Source organism: Xenopus tropicalis, chromosome 8 (genome assembly GCF_000004195.4).
Source record: "Xenopus tropicalis strain Nigerian chromosome 8, UCB_Xtro_10.0, whole genome shotgun sequence".
In the NCBI taxonomy this organism is placed as follows: domain Eukaryota; kingdom Metazoa; phylum Chordata; class Amphibia; order Anura; family Pipidae; genus Xenopus; species Xenopus tropicalis.
Genome location: NC_030684.2, coordinates 14631790 through 14644076, shown reverse-complemented (window position 1 = coordinate 14644076; position 12287 = coordinate 14631790). Strand labels below are relative to the sequence as shown.

General features: G+C 51.6%; 1 protein-coding gene and 1 long non-coding RNA gene across 2 annotated transcripts in view; one reads left to right on the top strand and one right to left on the bottom strand.

Moving 5' to 3' along the window:
• LOC105946039 overlaps positions 1-8128 on the top strand; it is a 31906-nt gene extending 23778 nt beyond the window's left edge. Inside the window, exons 2-3 of the long non-coding RNA XR_004219981.1 lie at positions 7879-7951; positions 8117-8128. This is a non-coding gene — a long non-coding RNA (uncharacterized LOC105946039). The remainder of the gene's footprint in view (positions 1-7878; positions 7952-8116) is intronic.
• The window catches only part of LOC116406965 (serine/threonine-protein kinase mig-15-like), a 93716-nt gene that overhangs the window by 61737 nt on the left and 19692 nt on the right, over positions 1-12287 (bottom strand). The gene's annotated exons all lie outside the window — the stretch shown is intronic.

Sequence of the window (12287 nt, the reverse complement as noted above, 5' to 3'; positions counted from 1 at the left end):
GCTGTTTGTGCCTCTGGGTACTGGGAATGCCAGGGGGGCTGTAAGGTGCCACAGACAGTCACTATTTATTGGGCTGGGGGGGGCTGTTTGTGCCTCTGGGTACTGGGAATGCCAGGGGGGCTGTAAGGTGCCACAGACAGTCACTATTTATTGGGCTGGGGGGGGCTGTTTGTGCCTCTGGGTACTGGGAATGCCAGGGGGGCTGTAAGGTGCCACAGACAGTCACTATTTATTGGGCTGGGGGGGCTGTTTGTGCCTCTGGGTACTGGGAATGCCAGGGGGGCTGTAAGGTGCCACAGACAGTCACTATTTATTGGGCTGGGGGGGGCTGTTTGTGCCTCTGGGTACTGGGAATGCCAGGGGGGCTGTAAGGTGCCACAGACAGTCACTATTTATTGGGCTGGGGGGGCTGTTTGTGCCTCTGGGTACTGGGAATGCCAGGGGGGCTGTAAGGTGCCACAGACAGTCACTATTTATTGGGCTGGGGGGGGCTGTTTGTGCCTCTGGGTACTGGGAATGCCAGGGGGGCTGTAAGGTGCCACAGACAGTCACTATTTATTGGGCTGGGGGGGGCTGTTTGTGCCTCTGGGTACTGGGAATGCCAGGGGGGCTGTAAGGTGCCACAGACAGTCACTATTTATTGGGCTGGGGGGGGCTGTTTGTGCCTCTGGGTACTGGGAATGCCAGGGGGGCTGTAAGGTGCCACAGACAGTCACTATTTATTGGGCTGGGGGGGGCTGTTTGTGCCTCTGGGTACTGGGAATGCCAGGGGGGCTGTAAGGTGCCACAGACAGTCACTATTTATTGGGCTGGGGGGGGCTGTTTGTGCCTCTGGGTACTGGGAATGCCAGGGGGGCTGTAAGGTGCCACAGACAGTCACTATTTATTTGGGGCTGGGGGGGGCTGTTTGTGCCTCTGGGTACTGGGAATGCCAGGGGGCTGTAAGGTGCCACAGACAGTCACTATTTATTGGGCTGGGGGGGGCTGTTTGTGCCTCTGGGTACTGGGAATGCCAGGGGGCTGTAAGGTGCCACAGACAGTCACTATTTATTGGGCTGGGGGGGCTGTTTGTGCCTCTGGGTACTGGGAATGCCAGGGGGGCTGTAAGGTGCCACAGACAGTCACTATTTATTGGGCTGGGGGGGCTGTTTGTGCCTCTGGGTACTGGGAATGCCAGGGGGGCTGTAAGGTGCCACAGACAGTCACTATTTATTGGGCTGGGGGGGGCTGTTTGTGCCTCTGGGTACTGGGAATGCCAGGGGGGCTGTAAGGTGCCACAGACAGTCACTATTTATTGGGCTGGGGGGGGCTGTTTGTGCCTCTGGGTACTGGGAATGCCAGGGGGGCTGTAAGGTGCCACAGACAGTCACTATTTATTGGGCTGGGGGGGCTGTTTGTGCCTCTGGGTACTGGGAATGCCAGGGGGGCTGTAAGGTGCCACAGACAGTCACTATTTATTGGGCTGGGGGGGCTGTTTTGTGCCTCTGGGTACTGGGAATGCCAGGGGGGCTGTAAGGTGCCACAGACAGTCACTATTTATTGGGCTGGGGGGGGGCTGTTTGTGCCTCTGGGTACTGGGAATGCCAGGGGGGCTGTAAGGTGCCACAGACAGTCACTATTTATTGGGCTGGGGGGGGCTGTTTGTGCCTCTGGGTACTGGGAATGCCAGGGGGGCTGTAAGGTGCCACAGACAGTCACTATTTATTGGGCTGGGGGGGGCTGTTTGTGCCTCTGGGTACTGGGAATGCCAGGGGGGCTGTAAGGTGCCACAGACAGTCACTATTTATTGGGCTGGGGGGGCTGTTTGTGCCTCTGGGTACTGGGAATGCCAGGGGGGCTGTAAGGTGCCACAGACAGTCACTATTTATTGGGCTGGGGGGGGCTGTTTGTGCCTCTGGGTACTGGGAATGCCAGGGGGGCTGTAAGGTGCCACAGACAGTCACTATTTATTGGGCTGGGGGGGCTGTTTGTGCCTCTGGGTACTGGGAATGCCAGGGGGGCTGTAAGGTGCCACAGACAGTCACTATTTATTGGGCTGGGGGGGGCTGTTTGTGCCTCTGGGTACTGGGAATGCCAGGGGGGCTGTAAGGTGCCACAGACAGTCACTATTTATTGGGCTGGGGGGGCTGTTTGTGCCTCTGGGTACTGGGAATGCCAGGGGGGCTGTAAGGTGCCACAGACAGTCACTATTTATTGGGCTGGGGGGGGCTGTTTGTGCCTCTGGGTACTGGGAATGCCAGGGGGGCTGTAAGGTGCCACAGACAGTCACTATTTATTGGGCTGGGGGGGCTGTTTGTGCCTCTGGGTACTGGGAATGCCAGGGGGGCTGTAAGGTGCCACAGACAGTCACTATTTATTGGGCTGGGGGGGGCTGTTTGTTCCTCTGGGTACTGGGAATGCCAGGGGGGCTGTAAGGTGCCACAGACAGTCACTATTTATTGGGCTGGGGGGGGGGCTGTTTGTGCCTCTGGGTACTGGGAATGCCAGGGGGGCTGTAAGGTGCCACAGACAGTCACTATTTATTGGGCTGGGGGGGGGCTGTTTGTGCCTCTGGGTACTGGGAATGCCAGGGGGGCTGTAAGGTGCCACAGACAGTCACTATTTATTGGGCTGGGGGGGCTGTTTGTGCCTCTGGGTACTGGGAATGCCAGGGGGGCTGTAAGGTGCCACAGACAGTCACTATTTATTTGGCTGGGGGGGGCTGTTTGTTCCTCTGGGTACTGGGAATGCCAGGGGGGCTGTAAGGTGCCACAGACAGTCACTATTTATTGGGCTGGGGGGGGCTGTTTGTGCCTCTGGGTACTGGAATGCCAGGGGGGCTGTAAGGTGCCACAGACAGTCACTATTTATTGGGCTGGGGGGGCTGTTTGTGCCTCTGGGTACTGGGAATGCCAGGGGGGCTGTAAGGTGCCACAGACAGTCACTATTTATTGGGCTGGGGGGGGCTGTTTGTGCCTCTGGGTACTGGGAATGCCAGGGGGGCTGTAAGGTGCCACAGACAGTCACTATTTATTGGGCTGGGGGGGGCTGTTTGTGCCTCTGGGTACTGGGAATGCCAGGGGGGCTGTAAGGTGCCACAGACAGTCACTATTTATTTGGCTGGGGGGGGCTGTTTGTTCCTCTGGGTACTGGGAATGCCAGGGGGGCTGTAAGGTGCCACAGACAGTCACTATTTATTGGGCTGGGGGGGCTTTTTGTGCCTCTGGGTACTGGGAATGCCAGGGGGGCTGTAAGGTGCCACAGACAGTCTCTATTTATTTTTCTGGGGGGGGCTGATTGTTCCTCTGGGTACTGGGGATTCCAGGGGGGCTGTAAGGTGCCACAGACAGTCACTATTTATTGGGCTGGGGGGCTGTTTGTGCCTCTGGGTACTGGGAATGCCAGGGGGGCTGTAAGGTGCCACAGACAGTCACTATTTATTGGGCTGGGGGGCTGTTTGTGCCTCTGGGTACTGGGAATGCCAGGGGGGCTGTAAGGTGCCACAGACAGTCACTATTTATTGGCTGGGGGGGGCTGTTTGTTCCTCTGGGTACTGGGAATGCCAGGGGAGATTTAAGATGCCACAGAAAGTCACTATTTATTGGGCTGGGGGGGCTGTTTGTGCCTCTGGGTACTGGGAATGCCAGGGGGGCTGTAAGGTGCCACAGACAGTCACTATTTATTGGGCTGGGGGGGGCTGTTTGTGCCTCTGGGTACTGGGAATGCCAGGGGGGCTGTAAGGTGCCACAGACAGTCACTATTTATTGGGCTGGGGGGGGGCTGTTTGTGCCTCTGGGTACTGGGAATGCCAGGGGGGCTGTAAGGTGCCACAGACAGTCTCTATTTATTTTTCTGGGGGGGGGCTGTTTGTTCCTCTGGGTACTGGGAATGCCAGGGGGGCTGTAAGGTGCCACAGACAGTCACTATTTATTGGGCTGGGGGGGCTGTTTGTGCCTCTGGGTACTGGGAATGCCAGGGGGGCTGTAAGGTGCCACAGACAGTCACTATTTATTGGGCTGGGGGGGCTGTTTGTGCCTCTGGGTACTGGAATGCCAGGGGGGCTGTAAGGTGCCACAGACAGTCACTATTTATTGGGCTGGGGGGGGGGCTGTTTGTGCTCTGGGTACTGGGAATGCCAGGGGGGCTGTAAGGTGCCACAGACAGTCACTATTTATTGGGCTGGGGGGGCTGTTTGTGCCTCTGGGTACTGGGAATGCCAGGGGGGCTGTAAGGTGCCACAGACAGTCACTATTTATTGGGCTGGGGGGGGCTGTTTTGTGCCTCTGGGTACTGGGAATGCCAGGGGGGCTGTAAGGTGCCACAGACAGTCACTATTTATTGGGCTGGGGGGGCTGTTTGTTGCCTCTGGGTACTGGAATGCCAGGGGGGCTGTAAGGTGCCACAGACAGTCACTATTTATTGGGCTGGGGGGGCTGTTTGTTCCTCTGGGTACTGGGAATGCCAGGGGGGCTGTAAGGTGCCACAGACAGTCACTATTTTATTGGGCTGGGGGGGGCTGTTTGTGCCTCTGGGTACTGGGAATGCCAGGGGGCTGTAAGGTGCCACAGACAGTCACTATTTATTGGGCTGGGGGGGGCTGTTTGTGCCTCTGGGTACTGGAATGCCAGGGGGCTGTAAGGTGGCCCACAGACAGTCACTATTTATTGGGCTGGGGGGGGGCTGTTTGTGCCTCTGGGTACTTGGAATGCCAGGGGGGCTGTAAGGTGCCACAGACAGTCACTATTTATTGGGCTGGGGGGGGGCTGTTTGTGCCTCTGGGTACTGGGAATGCCAGGGGGGCTGTAAGGTGCCACAGACAGTCACTATTTATTGGGCTGGGGGGGCTGTTTGTGCCTCTGGGTACTGGGAATGCCAGGGGGGCTGTAAGATGCCACAGACAGTCTCTATTTATTTTTCTGGGGGGGGGGCTGTTTGTTCCTCTGGGTAATTGGAATGCCAGGGGGGCTGTAAGGTGCCACAGACAGTCACTATTTTTTGGGCTGGGGGGGGCGGTTTGTTCCTCTGGGTACTGGGAATGCCAGGGGGGCTGTAAGGTTCCACAAACAGTCTCTATTTATTTTTCTGGGGGGGGCTGTTTGTTCCTCTGGGTACTGGGAATGCCAGGGGGGCTGTAAGGTGCCACAGACAGTCACTATTTATTGGGCTGGGGGGGCTGTTTGTGCCTCTTGGTACTGGGAATGCCAGGGGGGCTGTAAGGTGCCATAGACAGTCACTATTTATTGGGCTGGGGGGGGGCTGTTTGTGCCTCTGGGTACTGGGAATGCCAGGGGGGCTGTAAGGTTCCACAGACAGTCACTATTTATTTTTCTGGGGGGGTGGCTGTTTGTTCCTCTGGGTAATGGGAATGCCAGGGGGGCTGTAAGGTGCCACAGACAGTCTCTATTTATTTTTCTGGGGGGGGGGCTGTTTGTTCCTCTGGGTAATGGGAATGCCAGGGGGGCTGTAAGGTGCCACAGACAGTCACTATTTATTTGGCTGGGGGGGGCTGTTGTGTCTCTGGGTACTGGGAATGCCAGGCGGGCTGTTAAGGTGCCACAGACAGTCATATTTTATTGGGCTGGGGGGGGGCTGTTTGTTCCTCTGGGTACTGGGAATGCCAGGGGGCTGTAAGGTGCCACAGACAGTCACTATTTATTGGGCTGGGGGGGGGCTGTTTGTGCCTCTGGGTACTGGGAATGCCAGGGGGACTGTAAGGTGCTACAGACAGTCACTATTTATTGGGCTGGGGGGGGGCTGTTTGTACCTCTGGGTACTGGGAATGCCAGGGGGGCTGTAAGGTGCCACAGACAGTCACTATTTATTGGGCTGGGGGGGCTGTTTGTACCTCTGGGTACTGGAATGCCAGGGGGGCTGTAAGGTGCCACAGACAGTCACTATTTATTGGGCTGGGGGGGGGGCTGTTTGTTCCCTCTGGGTACGGGGAATGCCAGGGGGGCTGTAAGGTGCCACAGACAGTCACTATTTATTGGGCTGGGGGGGGGGCTGTTTGTGCCTCTGGGTACTGGGAATGCCAGGGGGGCTGTAAGGTGCCACAGACAGTCACTATTTATTGGGCTGGGGGGGGGGCTGTTTGTGCCTCTGGGTACTGGGAATGCCAGGGGGGCTGTAAGGTGCTACAGACAGTCACTATTTATTGGGCTGGGGGGGGGGCTGTTTGTGCCTCTGGGTACTGGGAATGCCAGGGGGGCTGTAAGGTGCCACAGACAGTCACTATTTATTGGGCTGGGGGGCTGATCTGCAAACTTAGGAAAGCTTTACAGCTTGGTACTTTGGAGCAAAAAGAAATGTTTACCCATTATAGATTCGGGGGGATTTGTACTTTCCAAAAATATATGGCTTTCTGGGGTGAGTGTACTTTTTTTGTAGCATTATCCGACATATAATGATGTAAATGTGTTGATTTGGCAGAAGCTGAAATGACAGAAATGACAGTACATATGGGGGTATGTTCCCATTGGGGCCCCTACATGCCACATACTTAGCTAAACCTATACATATTGGGCATCAAACTGTTCAGGGGACCCCTGGGGTTCATATTTAGGGTGTTTTATTTGGTTACTTTATGACCTGTAGGAGATAAGATACTATAGACTGGAAGCTTTAAAGCAATTTTTTTAAAAAAAATCACAAATTTTGATAAAAACCAATAACTTTAGGAAAGCATTGCGACTTGATAGTTTGGAGTAGACAGACAGTTGTGTCTATTCTGGATTCCCCAGAATCTGTTCTTTCCAAAAATGTACAATTTTCTGGGATAAACCTTCTGTTAGTGGAAATTTTGTTCTTTAAATCTAAAGTATGCAGCTTTCTGGAGCAGTGCTTTGGGAATTTGGTAATGTACTGCTGGGAGTTTGTGACCTATACAAGTGAGAAATCTCCATAAAACTATATATATTTGGTATTGGCACGTTCAGGAGACATGGGACTTTCCAAATCAGTTGTATATTCGGGCATAAAATAATTTTTGTTTCTAGTATGTGTGTTTATATTATGGAAAATGTGATTTTTTTTATTTTTACACATTTAGAAGCCTATATCTTGTTACAGAATTGGAATTACACAAAAATTCTACCATATTTTGAAAGCTTAGGTTGTTCTGAAAAAATCGATATATTGTTTTCCTGGGTAAACTAAAAGTCCCCCCGAGGAAAGGCCCCTAAAGTGAAACAGTGCAAAATGTTCAAAAACTGTCTGGCAATACAAGTTCCGCTTTGACCAAAACAGCTGGCAGTAAAAGGGTTAATGCTATTCAGGAGAATTCAGTTCATGATCAAATGCAGACATTGATAAATAAATGTCCCCACGGTCCCTGTGTCCCCCTAGACATGGGAGAAAAGGAGATTTATGTATTACTGTTAAATCCTTTTCTCTCCAGTCGTAAGGGGGACACAGGGCTTCCCTCCCCCAACTCTTGTTCAAAATTGCCCTTAGTCTTGTTGAGAGTTGTTAGTAGGTTTATGTTCTAGAGCTTATTTCTCTTTATTACAAGCTGGCTCCCTTCCGGAATGGTGGGATAAAGGGAGAGGAGGAGGGTCCTCAACTGTCATCAGTGTCCTGTCTCCTGATGTCCTCTTTGTTTAGGAACCCATTGGTGCTTAATTAACAACACTGGGCTGATTTGCCCCTGGGCAGTAACCCATAACAGTAACCCATTTTTCAGCCGCATAACAAGAATATCCATGTGAGCTTCTCGGTTTTTTCTTAGATCTGCCTGGCCATGTAACAAGCAATAGGGAGAATCTGAGCTTCCTAACGACATAAGTATTGGGGGGGCACTGATGGGTTTCCAAATTCCAGGGGAGGTTGCTAATAAAAATAAAAAATCAGCCCAGGTTTTATCTTAAATTAACTTTCCCTTTAATTCGTCTGCAATTGCAGGTCACCATTCCCCAACGTGCTGTTCAGTCTGGGGATCCATACGCCCGGAAACTGCAACGTTCAGGCCAGGCAGGTTAGTGACTTGTGTGCTTTCAAATCTTATTTCCTAAAATGTGTTTAAACTTGGCTTTTGTTTTAATATCTTTTTCTTTTATATAAAGGAGCCATGGCTGTAAGTTTCCCTAAGTTTGACTCTTTCATATATGTCAGTAGGTGACCCGCTGCTTTCCACTTACAGGTACCAAACAAGCACCCCTGAAAGCACCGGGGAAGCAAGACAGAAGCAAAGAGGGCAAGAAAGAAGATCCCCAGATTCTTTTGCTTCAGGTGAAGCTGCGTTTGAATATTTAATTATTCCTTGGGTCATTCTGTTCATGTAATGTGTGAAACAGATATTGGGGTCATAGGTGGGCGAAGCCCTAGGCAACCCGGTCGGCCACTTGCGATGGGACATTGCACCCGGGGGCAATGACAAAGGATCGCGGACTAGGGGTAGGCAGGAAAGGCGCCTTTTGCCCCCCAATAATTGCACCCTAGGCAGCTGCCTCTTCTGCCTACCCATAGTTCCGACCCTGATTGGGGTTCCTGCTGTTGGATTACAAGACTTCCTTCTTTAAAGTCAACTGAATGCAAGTTGTTACCTTTTCCTCTGACCAGGTGGAGGCGCTGCAGGCCCAGCTGGAAGAGCAGACACGACTATCCAAAGAGCAGATAGAGACTCTAGAGGACAGGAAGGTCCGCGTGGAAGAAACCCAGGTGCAGCACCAAAGAGACCAGGACAAAATGAAATCTATGACAGATAAGTGAGTGTGTGAGAAAAGTGGAGAAATCCATAGGCCTCCTACACCTAGGGTTAGGGAAATCAGCCCCCTGTTGTACATCACTGGCTTCTGGAACCATCACCATCAATCTTTCCCAGGCTGAATAAGACCCAGAAATTGCTGTACGAGAGCACCAGGGATTTCCTGCAACTGAAATTTGAGTGCCGAGCCAATGAGAAATCTTGGATGGCCGAGAAGGATCGGCTGCTCCGAGAGCTAGACCGGTGCCGAGAGCAGTTGGCTTTAAGTAGTGACCCAGAGCAAGAGCGGGAACACGAGCGAGAGATCCTGCGTTTGTCATTGGTCGAGAAAGCAAGTCGGCACTCGCACAGTGAGGAAGTGAAGGGTAATTCCCATGAATGTGTGAATAAAGGATATTATGGTATTAGTGCTGCTTGCTGGTTCTTATGCCTCTTCTTATACAGTCTCTTACAGAGCAGCTGGCACAAGCACATCGCCTCGCTGAAATGTACCGGGAGCAGTGTGTGACACTGGAGGATGAGCTGGGAAAGATACGAGAGGAGGGAGACGTGGGCAGGGAAATCTTCAAGGTGAGTTCTTAATACCTTGTAAAGGGGGGTTCACATTTGAGTTACCATTTACTACAGGGGTCCTCAAACTTTTTAAACATGGGGCCAGTTCATGGTCCCTCAGACTGCTTGGGGGCCGGACTGTAGTCCTCAAACTAGGCCCCCGCATCCTCAAACTATGGCCCACTGTCTGTTCCCCTGCTCCCTGCTGCATCCTCTTGCTCCCTGCTTTGTCCTCCGACTCCCTGCTCCCCCGCTCCATCCTCTGGCTCCCTGCTCCCCTGCTTTGTCCTTCGACTCCCTGCTCCCCCGCTCCATCCTCCGGCTCCCTGCTCCCCTGCTTCATCCTCCGACTCCCTGCTCCCCGCTCCCAGCTGTGTCCTCCGGCTCCCCCACTTCCTGCTGCGTCCTCCAGCTCCCTTCTCCCCCGCTCCGTCCTCCGCCTTCCTGCTCCCCTGCTTCATTCTCCGACTCCCTGCTCCCCCACTCCCTGCTGCATCCTCTAGCTCCCTGCTCCCCCATTCCCTGCTGCATCCTCTAGCTCCCCGCTCCCCCATTCCCTGCTGCATCCTCTAGCTCCCCGCTCCCCCATTCCCTGCTGCATCCTCTACTCCCTGCTCCCCCACTCCCTGCTGCATCCTCTAGCTCCCTGCTCCCCCATTCCCTGCTGCATCCTCTAGCTCCCCGCTCCCCCATTCCCTGCTGCATCCTCTACTCCCTGCTCCCCCACTCCCTGCTGCATCCTCTAGCTCCCTGCTCCCCCATTCCCTGCTGCATCCTCTAGCTCCCCGCTCCCCCATTCCCTGCTGCATCCTCTAGCTCCCCGCTCCCCCATTCCCTGCTGCGTCTGCAGGTCTACAGGTAGTAGCCAGGGGTGAGGAGGCAGCCGGGGCCAGGTTAATTACCTTGGGGGGCTAAATCCGGCCTTTGGGCCATGGTTTGAAGATCCCTGATTTAGTATGATGTAGAAAGTAATATTCTAATACAGTTTGCAATTGGTCTTTATTTTTTTGTGTTTGTTAAATGTATTTTACTTTTTGTTCAGCCACTCCCGAGTCATCTGGTTGCTAGGGTTTACATTACCCTATTAGCAACCAGAAAGTGGTTTGAGTGAGAGACTGGTATATGAATAGGAGAGGGCCTGAATAGAGAAATAACAATAACAACTAGAAATGGAAGTTTGAGAACAAACTTTATGTTGGGTTAAAAAACGTGAAGTCACTAAAGGAAATTTGATCTGTTGGCTCCGCCCACTTTCTCTAACCTTGGACCACAGTTCTATAGTAAAAACCACTGTGCAAAGTTTGGGGACCCTGGTTTTAATACTGTCTGAATGGCAGCAATTTAAATTTCCCCACTGAAAGTCAACAAGAGACATCTGATTGGCGGTTGGTGGCTCCGCCCACTTTTTCTAACCTGGAATTGTACTTACCCAGTGACTAACTCTGCAAACTTTGCATTAACTCTGCAAAGTTTGGGGACCCCGGTGTTATTACTGTGAGAATGGCAGCAGGTAAAATCTGATTGGCTGTTCACAGTTCCGCCCACTTTTGGGCATCCAACAATCATCATATTTTCATTCAGGCTGACCCCATGACTATGTGATTCAAGTTTGGGGACTGTAGCCTCAGAGCTGTAAGATTGGCAGCAGTTTAAATTTTCCCATTAAAGTCAATGGGTTATATTTGATTGGCTGTTGTTGGCCCCTCCCCCTTTGGGATCCAGCAATTGTCGCTGTTTCATTCTTCATTTCATTCTTCCCTGTCAAAGTCAATGGAAAATTGGGGTGTTCGGAGCAGCGCCACAAAAAGACGGGGGGAATCGCTTAGAAAAGCACAAGCAACCTGCTCCGCTATAGGGCGAAGAAGTGTGGGGAGTCTGGGTGTTGTACCCCTAAAGCTGTAGGTGGAGTAGCGTTTAGAAAATGGGGGGCGCTAAAAATAAGAAGAAAAAGCGGAAGAATAAGCTGAAGTCGAAGAACAGTATGATGGGTTTTTCAAATCAACACAATTAAAAGTAGCCTCGCGGAGCAATAGTTTCTTGGCTGCCGGGGTCAGTGACCCCCGTTTGACTGTGGAAAGAGTCAGAAGAAGAAAGCAAATAATTAAAAACCGCTTTGTTCGCTTTTATAAAAATGTGACTGGTTATCTCCCCTAGTCCTCCTGTAGTGTTACAGTTACCCAACATCTGTTTGTGAGATTAATATCCAATGTTATTCTTATACCAGGAACGTTCAGATAAGGTGGCCAAGCGGCTGCAATTGATGGCGCAGAGATACGAGGCTCTGGAGAAAAGGCGCAACATGGAGGTAGAGGGCTATAAGACTGACATCAAGCTGCTGAGACAGCGGTTAAAGGATGTAGAGAAGCAACTATTCAAGGTGAGTCTGGGATAGACCGACGGCAAGATTTTCTGTTGCACGCATCTCATTGCCTTATACGAAAGCATATCTATATACAGAAACAAGATGGCAGAGAATAATATTAAGTGTCACCTTAACCAAACAGGGGAAAACACACAGGCTGGTATTTTCTAGTACAATCTAGTAGAAGAGATGGCTATTCTGAGACAATTTGCAATTGGTCTTTTTTTTTTATTTGTGGATTTTACTTAGCTTTTGTTCAGTAGCTTTCCAATTCGAAATTTCAGCAGCTGTCTGGTTGCTTGGGTTCAAATTAGTCTAGCAACCAGTCAGCGCTTTGAATAAGAGACTTGAACATGAGTAGGAGAGCACCTGAATAGAACGATAAGTAATAAAAAGGACAATAAAACTGTAGCCTCACAGAGCAGTAGTTTATGGGCTGCCGGGGTCAGTGACCCCCATTTAGAGCCAGACGAAGAATGCAAATGATTAAAAAAAAAAAACTATAAAAAAATGAAGACAAATTAAAAATTGACCATTCTATAACATACTTGAAGGTAAAACCCATTATCCAGATTGCTCGGAACCAAGGGTATTCTGGGTATGGGTCTTTCCGTATTTGGACCTCCATACCTTAAGTCTACTAAAAAATCATTTAACCATTAAATAAACCCCAATAGGGCTGTTCTTGCCCCC